Raw genomic sequence first — 13,946 nt, 5'->3', positions numbered from 1 at the left:
GCGTTGTCCTCTAAAATATTGATGGAAACCAGGTTTAATGGACTGTTTCAGTGTGCTCCCACATTACTACGTGATCCAAACCAGAAAAAACCCAGTATCTGTTCAACATGTATGAGAAATATGCGAAAGAATGAGCCTGATGAGAGCAAATCCCAGACCTAACCTAGACCTAACATGAATTATTCTCTAAAATATTGATCGAAACCAGGTTTACTTGACTGCTTCAGTGTGGTCCCACAATACTACGTGATCCAAACCAGAAAAAACCCAGGATCCGTTCAACAAGAATGTGAAGAATGCGAAAGTATGAGTCTGATGAGGGAAAATCCCAGGCCTAACCTAGACCTAACATGCGTTATCCTCTAAAATATTGATCGAAACCAGGTTTAATCGACTGTTTCAGCGTGGTACCACATTACTACGTGATACAATCCAGAAACAGCCCAGGATCTAGCCATGAAGTATGAGAAATATGCGAAAGTATGAGCCTGATGAGGGCAAATCCTAGACCTAACCCAAACCTAACATGCGTTATCCTCTAAAATATTTATCAAGACCAGGTTTAATTGAATGTTTCAGTGTGGTACCACATTACTACGTGAACCGAACCAGAAAAAACCCAGGATCCGTTCAACAAGTATGTTAAAACTGCGACAGTATGACCCTGATGAGGGTAAATCCCAGGCCTAACCTAGACCTAACATGCGTTGTCCTCTAAAATATTGATGGAAACCAGGTTTAATTGACTGTTTCAGTGTTGTACTTCATTACTACGTGATGCAATCCAGAAAAAGCCCAGGATCTAGCCATCAAGTATGAGAAATATGCGAAAGAATGAGCCTGATAAGAGCAAATCCCAGACCTATCCTAGACCTAACATGAATTATTCTCTAAAATATTGATCGAAACCAGGTTTAATTGACTGTTTCAGTGTTCTACTTCATTAATACGTGATGCAATCCAGGAAAAGCCCAGGATCTAGCCATCAAGTATGAGAATTATGCGAAAGAATGAGCCTGATGAGAGCAAATCCCTGACCTAACCTAGACCTAACATGAATTATTCTCTAAGATATTGATCAAAACCAGGTTTGATTGACTGTTTCAGTGTGGTACCACATTACTACGTGATCCAATCCAGAAATAGCCCAGGATCTAGCCATGAAGTATGAGAAATATGCGAAAGTATGAGCCTGATGAGGACAAATCCTAGACCTAACCCAGACCTAACATGCGTTATTCTCTAAAATATTTATCAAGACCAGGTTTAATTGACTGTTTCAGCGTGGTACCACATTACTACGTGATACAATCCAGAAAAAACCCAGGATCCGTTCAACAAGTATGTTAAAACTGCGACAGTATGACCCTGATGAGGGTAAATCCCAGGCCTAACCTAGACCTAACATGCGTTGTCCTCTAAAATATTGATGGAAACCAGGTTTAATTGACTGTTTCAGTGTTGTACTTCATTACTACGTGATGCAATCCAGAAAAAGCCCAGGATCTAGCCATCAAGTATGAGAAATATGCGAAAGAATGAGCCTGATAAGAGCAAATCCCAGACCTAACCTAGACCTAACATGAATTATTCTCTAAAATATTGATCGAAACCAGGTTTACTTGACTGCTTCTGTGTGGTCCCACATTACTACGTGATGCAATCCAGAAAAAACCCACGATCCAGCCATCAAGTATGAGAAATATGCGAAAGAATGAGCCTGATGAGAGCAAATCCCAGACCTAACCTAGACCTAACATGCGTTGTCCTCTAAAATATTTATCCAGACCAGGTTTCATTGAATGTTTCAGTGTGGTACCACTTTACTACGTGATCCAATCCAGAAATAGCCCAGGATCTAGCCATGAAAAAATATGCGAAAGTATGATCCTGATGAGGGCAAATCCCAGACCTATCCCAGACCTAACTTGCGTTGTCCTCTAAGATATTGATGGAAACCAGGTTTAATTGACTGTTTCAGTGTTGCACTTCATTACTACGTGATCCAAACCCGAAAAAACCCAGGATCTGTTCAACATGTATGAGAAATATGCGAAAGAATGAGCCTGATGAGAGCAAATCCCAGACCTATCCTAGACCTAACATGAATTATTCTCTAAAATATTGATCGAAAACAGGTTTACTTGACAGTTTCAGTGTGGTCCCACATTACTACGTGATCCAAACCAGAAAATAATCCAGGATCTGTTCAAGGAGTATGTGAAGTGTGCGAAAGTATGAGTCTGATGAGGTCAAATCCCAGACCTATCCCAGACCTAACTTGCGTTATCCTCTAAAATATTGATCGAAACCAGGTTTAATCGACTGCTTCAGTGTGGTACCACATTACTACGTGATCCAAACCAGAAAAAACCCAGGATCCGTTCAACAAGTATGTGAAGAATGCGATAGTATGAGTCTGATGAGTGAAAATCCCAGACCTAACCTAGACCTAACATGCGTTATCCTCTAAAATATTGATCCAAACCAGGTTTAGTGGACTGTTTCAGCGTGGTACCACACTACTACGTGATCCAAACCAGAAAAAACCCAGGATCTGTTCAACAAGTGTGTGAAAAACGCGAAAGTATGAGCCTGATGAGGGCAAATCCCAGACATATCCCAGACCTAACTTGCGTTGTCCCCTAAGATATTGATGGAAACCAGGTTTAATTGACTGTTTCAGTGTTGTACTCCATTACTACGTGATGCAATCCAGAAAAAGCCCAGGAGCTAGCCATCAAGTATGAGAAATTAGCGAAAGAATGAGCCTGATGAGAGCAAATCCCAGGCCTAACCTAGACCTAACATGAATTATTCTCTAAAATATTGATCGAAACCTGGTTTAATTGACTGTTTCAGTGTGGTCCCACATTACTACGTGATCCAAACCAGAAAAAACCCAGGATCCGTTCGACAAGTTTGTGAAGAATGCGAAAGTATGAGTCTGATGAGGTCAAATCCCAGACCATTCGCAGACTTAACTTGCGTTATCCTCTAAAATATTGATCGAAACCAGGTTTAATCGACTGTTTCAGTGTAGTACCACATTACTACGTGATCCAAACCAGAAAAAACCCAAGATCTAGCCATCAAGTATGAGAAATATGCGAAAGAATGAGCCTGACGAGAGCAAATCCCAGACCTAACCTAGACCTCACATGCGGTATCCTCTAAAATATTGATCGAAACCAGGTTTATTCGACTGTTTCAGTGTGGTACCACATTACTACGTGATCCAAACCAGAAAAAACCCAGGATCTAGCCATCAAGTATGAGAAATATGCGAAAGAATGAGCCTGATGAGAGCAAATCCCAGACCTAACATAGACCTAACATGAATTATTCTCTAAAATATTGATCGAAACCAGGCTTAATTTACTGTTTCAGTGTGGTCCCACATTACTACGTGATCCAAACCAGAAATAACCCAGGATCCGTTCAACAAGTATGTGAAGAATGCGAAAGTATGAGTCTGATGAGTGAAAATCCCAGGCCTAACCTAGACCTAACATGCGTTATCCTCTAAAATATTGATCCAAACCAGTTTTAATGGACTGTTTCAGCGTGGTACCACACTACTACGTGATCCAAACCAGAAAAAACCCAGGATCTGTTCAACAAGTGTGTGAAAAACGCGAAAGTATGAGCCTGATGAGGGCAAATCCCAGACATATCCCAGACCTAACTTGCGTTGTCCTCAAAGATATTGATGGAAACCAGGTTTCATTGACTGTTTCAGTGTTGTACTTCATTACTACGTGATGCAATCTAGAAAAAGCCCAGGATCTAGCCATCAAGTATGAGAAATATGCGAAAGAATGAGCCTGATGAGAGCAAATCCCAGACCTAACCTAGACCTAACATGAATTACTCTCTAAAATATTGATCGAAGCCAGGTTTAATTGACTGTTTCAGTGTGGTCCCACATTACTACATGATCCAAACCAGAAAAAAACCAGGATCCGTTCAACAAGTATGTGAAGAATGCGAAAGTATGAGTCCGATGTGCGAAAATCCCAGGCCTAACCTAGACCTAACATGCGTTATCCTCAAAAATATTGATCGAAACCTGGTTTAATCGACTGTTTCAGTGTGGTACCACATTACTACGTGATCCAAACCAGAAAATAACCCAGGATCTGTCAACAAGTATGTGAAAAACGCGAAAGTATGAGTCTGATGAGGTCAAATCCCAGACCTATCCCAGACTTAACTTGTGTTATCCTCTAAAATATTGATCGAAACCAGGTTTAATCGACTGTTTCAGCGAGGTACCACATTACTAAGTGATACAATCCAGAAACAGCCCAGGATCTAGCCATGAAGTATGTGAAATATGCGAAAGTATGAGCCTGATGAGGGCAAATCCTAGACCTAACCCAAACCTAACATGCGTTATCCTCTAAAATATTTATCAAGACCAGGTTTAATTGAATGTTTCAGTGTGGTGCCACATTACTACGTGGTCCAATCCAGAAATAGCCCAGGATCTAGCCATGAAGAAATATGCGAAAGTATGAGCCTGATGAGGGCAAATCCCAGACCTATCCCAGACCTAACATGAATTATTCTCTAAAATATTGATCGAAACCAGGCTTAATTTACTGTTTCAGTGTGGTCCCACATTACTACGTGATCCAAACCAGAAATAACCCAGGATCCGTTCAACAAGTATGTGAAGAATGCGAAAGTATGAGTCTGATGAGTGAAAATCCCAGGCCTAACCTAGACCTAACATGCGTTATCCTCTAAAATATGGATCCAAACCATGTTTAATGGACTGTTTCAGCGTGGTACCACACTACTACGTGATCCAAACCAGAAAAAACCCAGGATCTGTTCAACAAGTATGTGAAAAACGCGAAAGTATGAGCCTGATGAGGGCAAATCCCAGACATATCCCAGACATAACTTGCGTTGTCCTCTAAGAAATTGATGGAAACCAGGTTTCATTGACTGTTTCAGTGCTGTACTTCATTACTACGTGATGCAATCCAGAAACAGCCCAGGATCTAGCCATGAAGTATGTGAAATATGCGAAAGTATGAGCCTGATGAGGGCAAATCCTAGACCTAACCCAAACCTAACATGCGTTATCCTCTAAAATATTTATCAAGACCAGGTTTAATTGAATGTTTCAGTGTGGTGCCACATTACTACGTGATCCAATCCAGAAATAGCCCAGGATCTAGCCATCAAGTTTGAGCAATATGCGAAAGAATGAGCCTGATGAGAGCAAATCCCAGACCTAACCTAGACCTTACATGCGTTATCCTCTAAAATATTGATCGAAACCAGGTTTAATCGACTGTTTCAGCGAGGTACCACATTACTAAGTGATACAATCCAGAAACAGCCCAGGATCTAGCCATGAAGTATGTGAAATATGCGAAAGTATGAGCCTGATGAGGGCAAATCCTAGACCTAACCCAAACCTAACATGCGTTATCCTCTAAAATATTTATCAAGACCAGGTTTAATTGAATGTTTCAGTGTGGTGCCACATTACTACGTGATCCAAACCAGAAAAAAACCAGGATCCGTTCAACGAGTATGTGAAGAATGCGAAAGTATGAGTCTGATGAGGGAAAATCCCAGGCCTAACCTAGACCTAACATGCGTTATCCTCTAAAATATTGATCGAAACCAGGTTTAGTCGACTGTTTCAGAGTGGTCCCAGATTACTACGTGATCCAAACCAGAAAAAACCCAGGATCCGTTCAACAAGTATGTAAAGAATGCGAAAGTATGAGTCTGATGAGGTCAAATCCCAGACCTATCCCAGACTTAACTTGCGTTGTCCTCTAAAATATTGATCGAAACCAGGTTTAATCGACTGTTTCAGCGTGGTACCACATTACTACGTGATACAATCCAGAAACAGCCCAGGATCTAGCCATGAAGTATGAGAAATATGCGAAAGTATGAGCCTGATGAGGGCAAATCCTAGACCTAACCCAAACCTAACATGTGTTATCGTCTAAAATATTTATCAAGACCAGGTTTAATTGAATGTTACAGTGTGGTACCACATTACTACGTGAACCAAACCAGAAAAAACCCAGGATCCGATCAACAAGTATGTCAAAACTGCGACAGTATGACCCTGATGAGGGTAAATCCCAGGGCTAACCTAGACCTAACATGCGTTGTCCTCTAAAATATTGACGGAAACCAGGTTTAATTGACTGTTTCAGTGTTGTACTTCATTACTACGTGAACCAAACCAGAAAAAACCCAGGATCCGATCAACAAGTATGTGAAGAATGCGAAAGTATGAGTCTGATGGGTGAAAATCCCAGGCCTAACATAGACCTAACATGCGTTTTCCTCTAAAATATTCATCGAAACCAGGTTTCATTGAATGTTTCAGTGTGGTACCACACTACTTCGTGATCCAAACCAGAGAAAGCCCAGGATCTGTTCAGGAAGTATGTGAAAAACGCTAAACTGTGAGACTGATGAGGGCAAATCCCAGACATATCCCAGACCTAACTTGCGTTGTCCTCTCAGATATTGATGGAAACCAGGTTTCATTGACTGTTTCAGTGTTGTACTTCATTACTACGTGATGCAATCTAGAAAAAGCCCAGGATCTAGCCATGAAGTATGAGAAATATGCGAAAGAATGAGCCTGATGAGAGCAAATCCCAGACCTAACCTAGACCTAACATGAATTATTCTCTAAAATATTGATCGAAACCAGGTTTAATTGACTGTTTCAGTGTTGTACTTCATTACTACGTGATGCAATCCAGAAAAAGCCCAGGATCTAGCCATCAAGTATGAGAAATATGCGAAAGAATGAGCCTGATGAGAGCAAATCCCTGACCTAACCTAGACCTAACATGAATTATTCTCTAAAATATTGATCAAAACCAGGTTTAATTGACTGTTTCAGTGTGGTACCACATTACTACGTGATCCAATCCAGAAATAGCCCAGGATCTGATCAAGAAGTATGTGAAAAACGCTAAACTGTGAGACTGATGAGGGCAAATCTTAGACCTAACCCAGACCTAAGATGCGTTATCCTCTAAATTATTTATCCAGACCAGGTTTCATTGAATGTTTCAGTGTGGTACCACATTACTACGTGAACCGAACCAGAAAAAACCCAGGATCCGTTCAACAAGTATGTTAAAACTGCGACAGTATGACCCTGATGAGGGTAAATCCCAGGCCTAACCTAGACCTAACATGCGTTGTCCTCTAAAATATTGATGGAAACCAGGTTTAATTGACTGTTTCAGTGTTGTACTTCATTACTACGTGATGCAATCCAGAAAAAGCCCAGGATCTAGCCATCAAGTATGAGAAATATGCGAAAGTATGAGCCTGATGGGGGCAAATCCTAGACCAAACCCAGACCTAACATGCGTTATTCTGTAAAATTCTTATCAAGACCAGGTTTAATTGAATGTTTCATTGTGGTACCTCATTACTACGTGATCAAAACCAGAAAAAACCCAGGATCCGTTCAACAAGTATGTGAAGAATGCGAAAGTATGAGTCTGATGAGTGAAAATCCCAGGCCTAACATAGACCTAACATGCGTTATCCTCTAAAATATTGATCGAAACCAGGTTCCATTGAATGTTTCAGTGTGGTACCACACTACTTCGTGATCCAAACCAGAGAAAGCCCAGGATCTGATCAAGAAGTATGTGAAAAACGCTAAACTGTGAGACTGATGAGGGCAAATCTTAGACCTAACCCAGACCTAAGATGCGTTATCCTCTAAATTATTTATCCAGACCAGGTTTCATTGAATGTTTCAGTGTGGTACTACTTTACTACCTGATACAATCCAGAAACAGCCCAGTATCTAGCCATGAAGTATGAGAAATATGCGAAAGTATGAGCCTGATGAGAGCAAATCCTAGACCTAACCCAAACCTAACATGCGTTATCCTCTAAAATATTTATCAAGACCAGGTTTAATTGAATGTTTCAGTGTGGTACCACATTACTACGTGAACCGAACCAGAAAAAACCCAGGATCCGTTCAACAAGTATGTTAAAACTGCGACAGTATGACCCTGATGAGGGTAAATCCCAGGCCTAACCTAGACCTAACATGCGTTGTCCTCTAAAATATTGATGGAAACCAGGTTTAATTGACTGTTTCAGTGTTGTACTTCATTACTACGTGATGCAATCCAGAAAAAGCCCAGGATCTAGCCATCAAGTATGAGAAATATGCGAAAGAATGAGCCTGATAAGAGCAAATCCCAGACCTAACCTAGACCTAACATGAATTATTCTCTAAAATATTGATCGAAACCAGGTTTAATTGCTTGTTTCAGTGTTCTACTTCATTAATACGTGATGCAATCCAGGAAAAGCCCAGGATCTAGCCATCAAGTATGAGAAATATGCGAAAGAATGAGCCTGATGAGAGCAAATCCCTGACCTAACCTAGACCTAACATGAATTATTCTCTAAAATATTGATCGAAACCAGGTTTACTTGACTGCTTCTGTGTGGTCCCACATTACTACGTGATGCAATCCAGAAAAAACCCAGGATCCAGCCATCAAGTATGAGAAATATGCGAAAGAATGAGCCTGATGAGAGCAAATCCCAGACCTAACCTAGACCTAACATGCGTTGTCCTCTAAAATATTTATCCAGACCAGGTTTCATTGAATGTTTCAGTGTGGTACCACTTTACTACGTGATCCAATCCAGAAATAGCCCAGGATCTAGCCATGAAAAAATATGCGAAAGTATGATCCTGATGAGGGCAAATCCCAGACCTATCCCAGACCTAACTTGCGTTGTCCTCTAAGATATTGATGGAAACCAGGTTTAATTGACTGTTTCAGTGTTGCACTTCATTACTACGTGATCCATACCCGAAAAAACCCAGGATCTGTTCAACATGTATGAGAAATATGCGAAAGAATGAGCCTGATGAGAGCAAATCCCAGACCTATCCTAGACCTAACATGAATTATTCTCTAAAATATTGATAGAAAACAGGTTTACTTGACAGTTTCAGTGTGGTCCCACATTACTACGTGATCCAAACCAGAAAATAATCCAGGATCTGTTCAAGGAGTATGTGAAGTGTGCGAAAGTATGAGTCTGATGAGGTCAAATCCCAGACCTATCCCAGACCTAACTTGCGTTATCCTCTAAAATATTGATCGAAACCAGGTTTAATCGACTGCTTCAGTGTGGTACCACATTACTACGTGATCCAAACCAGAAAAAAACCCAGGATCCGTTCAACAAGTATGTGAAGAATGCGATAGTATGAGTCTGATGAGTGAAAATCCCAGACCTAACCTAGACCTAACATGCGTCATCCTCTAAAATATTGATCCAAACCAGGTTTAGTGGACTGTTTCAGCGTGGTACCACACTACTACGTGATCCAAACCAGAAAAAACCCAGGATCTGTTCAACAAGTGTGTGAAAAACGCGAAAGTATGAGCCTGATGAGGGCAAATCCCAGACATATCCCAGACCTAACTTGCGTTGTCCCCTAAGATATTGATGGAAACCAGGTTTAATTGACTGTTTCAGTGTTGTACTCCATTACTACGTGATCCAAACCAGAAAAAACCCAAGATCTAGCCATCAAGTATGAGAAATATGCGAAAGAATGAGCCTGACGAGAGCAAATCCCAGACCTAACCTAGACCTTACATGCGGTATCCTCTAAAATATTGATCGAAACCAGGTTTATTCGACTGTTTCAGTGTGGTACCACATTACTACGTGATCCAAACCAGAAAAAACCCAGGATCTAGCCATCAAGTATGAGAAATATGCGAAAGAATGAGCCTGATGAGAGCAAATCCCAGACCTAACATAGACCTAACATGAATTATTCTCTAAAATATTGATCGAAACCAGGCTTAATTTACTGTTTCAGTGTGGTCCCACATTACTACGTGATCCAAACCAGAAATAACCCAGGATCCGTTCAACAAGTATGTGAAGAATGCGAAAGTATGAGTCTGATGAGTGAAAATCCCAGGCCTAACCTAGACCTAACATGCGTTATCCTCTAAAATATTGATCCAAACCAGGTTTAATGGACTGTTTCAGCGTGGTACCACACTACTACGTGATCCAAACCAGAAAAAACCCAGGATCTGTTCCACAAGTGTGTGAAAAACGCGAAAGTATGAGCCTGATGAGGGCAAATCCCAGACATATCCCAGACCTAACTTGCGTTGTCCTCTAAGATATTGATGGAAACCAGGTTTCATTGACTGTTTCAGTGTTGTACTTCATTACTACGTGATGCAATCTAGAAAAAGCCCAGGATCTAACCATCAAGTATGAGAAATATGCGAAAGAATGAGCCTGATGAGAGCAAATCCCAGACCTATCCTAGACCTAACATGAATTACTCTCTAAAATATTGATCGAAGCCAGGTTTAATTGACTGTTTCAGTGTGGTCCCACATTACTACATGATCCAAACCAGAAAAAAACCAGGATCCGTTCAACAAGTATGTGAAGAATGCGAAAGTATGAGTCCGATGTGCGAAAATCCCAGGCCTAACCTAGACCTAACATGCGTTATCCTCAAAAATATTGATCGAAACCTGGTTTAATCGACTGTTTCAGTGTGGTACCACATTACTATGTGATCCAAACCAGAAAATAACCCAGGATCTGTCAACAAGTATGTGAAAAACGCGAAAGTATGAGTCTGATGAGGTCAAATCCCAGACCTATCCCAGACTTAACTTGTGTTATCCTCTAAAATATTGATCGAAACCAGGTTTAATCGACTGTTTCAGCGAGGTACCACATTACTAAGTGATACAATCCAGAAACAGCCCAGGATCTAGCCATGAAGTATGTGAAATATGCGAAAGTATGAGCCTGATGAGGGCAAATCCAAGACCTAACCCAAACCTAACATGCGTTATCCTCTAAAATATTTATCAAGACCAGGTTTAATTGAATGTTTCAGTGTGGTGCCACATTACTACGTGGTCCAATCCAGAAATAGCCCAGGATCTAGCCATGAAGAAATATGCGAAAGTATGAGCCTGATGAGGGCAAATCCCAGACCTATCCCAGACCTAACATGAATTATTCTCTAAAATATTGATCGAAACCAGGCTTAATTTACTGTTTCAGTGTGGTCCCACATTACTACGTGATCCAAACCAGAAATAACCCAGGATCCGTTCAACAAGTATGTGAAGAATGCGAAAGTATGAGTCCGATGAGCGAAAATCCCAGACCTATCCCAGACTTAACTTGTGTTATCCTCTAAAATATTGATCGAAACCAGGTTTAATCGACTGTTTCAGCGTGGTACCACATTACTAAGTGATACAATCCAGAAACAGCCCAGGATCTAGCCATGAAGTATGTGAAATATGCGAAAGTATGAGCCTGATGAGGGCAAATCCTAGACCTAACCCAAACCTAACATGCGTTATCCTCTAAAATATTTATCAAGACCAGGTTTAATTGAATGTTTCAGTGTGGTGCCACATTACTACGTGATCCAATCCAGAAATAGCCCAGGATCTAGCCATCAAGTTTGAGCAATATGCGAAAGAATGAGCCTGATGAGAGCAAATCCCAGACCTAACCTAGACCTTACATGCGTTATCCTCTAAAATATTGATCGAAACCAGGTTTAATCGACTGTTTCAGTGTGGTACCACATTACTACGTGATACAAACCAGAAAAAACCCAGGATCTAACCATCAAGTATGGGAAATATGCGAAAGAATGAGCCTGATGAGAGCAAATCCCAGACCTAACATAGACCTAACATGAATTATTCTCTAAAATATTGATCGAAACCAGGTTTAATTGACTGTTTCAGTGTGGTCCCACATTACTACGTGATCCAAACCAGAAAAAACCCAGGATCTGTTCAACAAGTGTGTGAAAAACGCGAAAGTATGAGCCTGATGAGGGCAAATCCCAGACATATCCCAGACCTAACTTGCGTTGTCCTCTAAGATATTGATGGAAACCAGGTTTCATTGACTGTTTCAGTGTTGTACTTCATTACTACGTGATGCAATCTAGAAAAAGCCCAGGATCTAGCCATCAAGTATGAGAAATATGCGAAAGAATGAGCCTGATGAGAGCAAATCCCAGACCTAACCTAGACCTAACATGAATTACTCTCTAAAATATTGATCGAAGCCAGGTTTAATTGACAGTTTCAGTGTGGTCCCACATTACTACATGATCCAAACCAGAAAAAAACCAGGATCCGTTCAACAAGTATGTGAAAAACGCGAAAGTATGAGTCTGATGAGGTCAAATCCCAGACCTATCCCAGACTTAACTTGTGTTATCCTCTAAAATATTGATCGAAACCAGGTTTAATCGACTGTTTCAGCGAGGTACCACATTACTAAGTGATACAATCCAGAAACAGCCCAGGATCTAGCCATGAAGTATGTGAAATATGCGAAAGTATGAGCCTGATGAGGGCAAATCCTAGACCTAACCCAAACCTAACATGCGTTATCCTCTAAAATATTTATCAAGACCAGGTTTCATTGAATGTTTCAGTGTGGTACTACTTTACTACCTGATACAATCCAGAAACAGCCCAGTATCTAGCCATGAAGAAATATGCGAAAGTATGAGCCTGATGAGGGCAAATCCCAGACCTATCCCAGACCTAACATGAATTATTCTCTAAAATATTGATCGAAACCAGGCTTAATTTACTGTTTCAGTGTGGTCCCACATTACTACGTGATCCAAACCAGAAATAACCCAGGATCCGTTCAACAAGTATGTGAAGAATGCGAAAGTATGAGTCCGATGAGCGAAAATCCCAGACCTATCCCAGACTTAACTTGTGTTATCCTCTAAAATATTGATCGAAACCAGGTTTAATCGACTGTTTCAGCGTGGTACCACATTACTAAGTGATACAATCCAGAAACAGCCCAGGATCTAGCCATGAAGTATGTGAAATATGCGAAAGTATGAGCCTGATGAGGGCAAATCCTAGACCTAACCCAAACCTAACATGCGTTATCCTCTAAAATATTTATCAAGACCAGGTTTAATTGAATGTTTCAGTGTGGTGCCACATTACTACGTGATCGAATCCAGAAATAGCCCAGGATCTAGCCATCAAGTTTGAGCAATATGCGAAAGAATGAGCCTGATGAGAGCAAATCCCAGACCTAACCTAGACCTTACATGCGTTATCCTCTAAAATATTGATCGAAACCAGGTTTAATCGACTGTTTCAGTGTGGTACCACATTACTACGTGATACAAACCAGAAAAAACCCAGGATCTAACCATCAAGTATGAGAAATATGCGAAAGAATGAGCCTGATGAGAGCAAATCCCAGACCTAACATAGACCTAACATGAATTATTCTCTAAAATATTGATCGAAACCAGGTTTAATTGACTGTTTCAGTGTGGTCCCACATTACTACGTGATCCAAACCAGAAATAACCCAGGATCCGTTCAACAAGTATGTGAAGAATGCGAAAGTATGAGTCTGATGAGTGAAAATCCCAGGCCTAACCTAGACCTAACATGCGTTATCCTCTAAAATATTGATCCAAACCAGGTTTAATGGACTGTTTCAGCGTGGTACCACACTACTACGTGATCCAAACCAGAAAAAACCCAGGATCTGTTCCACAAGTATGTGAAAAACGCGAAAGTATGAGCCTGATGAGGGCAAATCCCAGACATATCCCAGACCTAACTTGCGTTGTCCTCTCAGATATTGATGGAAACCAGGTTTCATTGACTGTTTCAGTGTTGTACTTCATTACTACGTGATGCAATCTAGAAAAAGCCCAGGATCTAGCCATCAAGTATGAGAAATATGCGAAAGAATGAGCCTGATGAGAGCAAATCCCAGACCTAACCTAGACCTAACATGAATTATTCTCTAAAATATTGATCGAAGCCAGGTTTAATTGACTGTTTCAGTGTGGTCCCACATTACTA

Source organism: Colletes latitarsis, unplaced genomic scaffold (assembly GCF_051014445.1).
Source record: "Colletes latitarsis isolate SP2378_abdomen unplaced genomic scaffold, iyColLati1 scaffold0013, whole genome shotgun sequence".
Classification (NCBI taxonomy): Eukaryota; Metazoa; Arthropoda; class Insecta; order Hymenoptera; family Colletidae; genus Colletes; species Colletes latitarsis.
The sequence above is the reverse complement of the archived record's forward strand: the minus strand, read 5'-3'. Positions refer to the sequence as shown.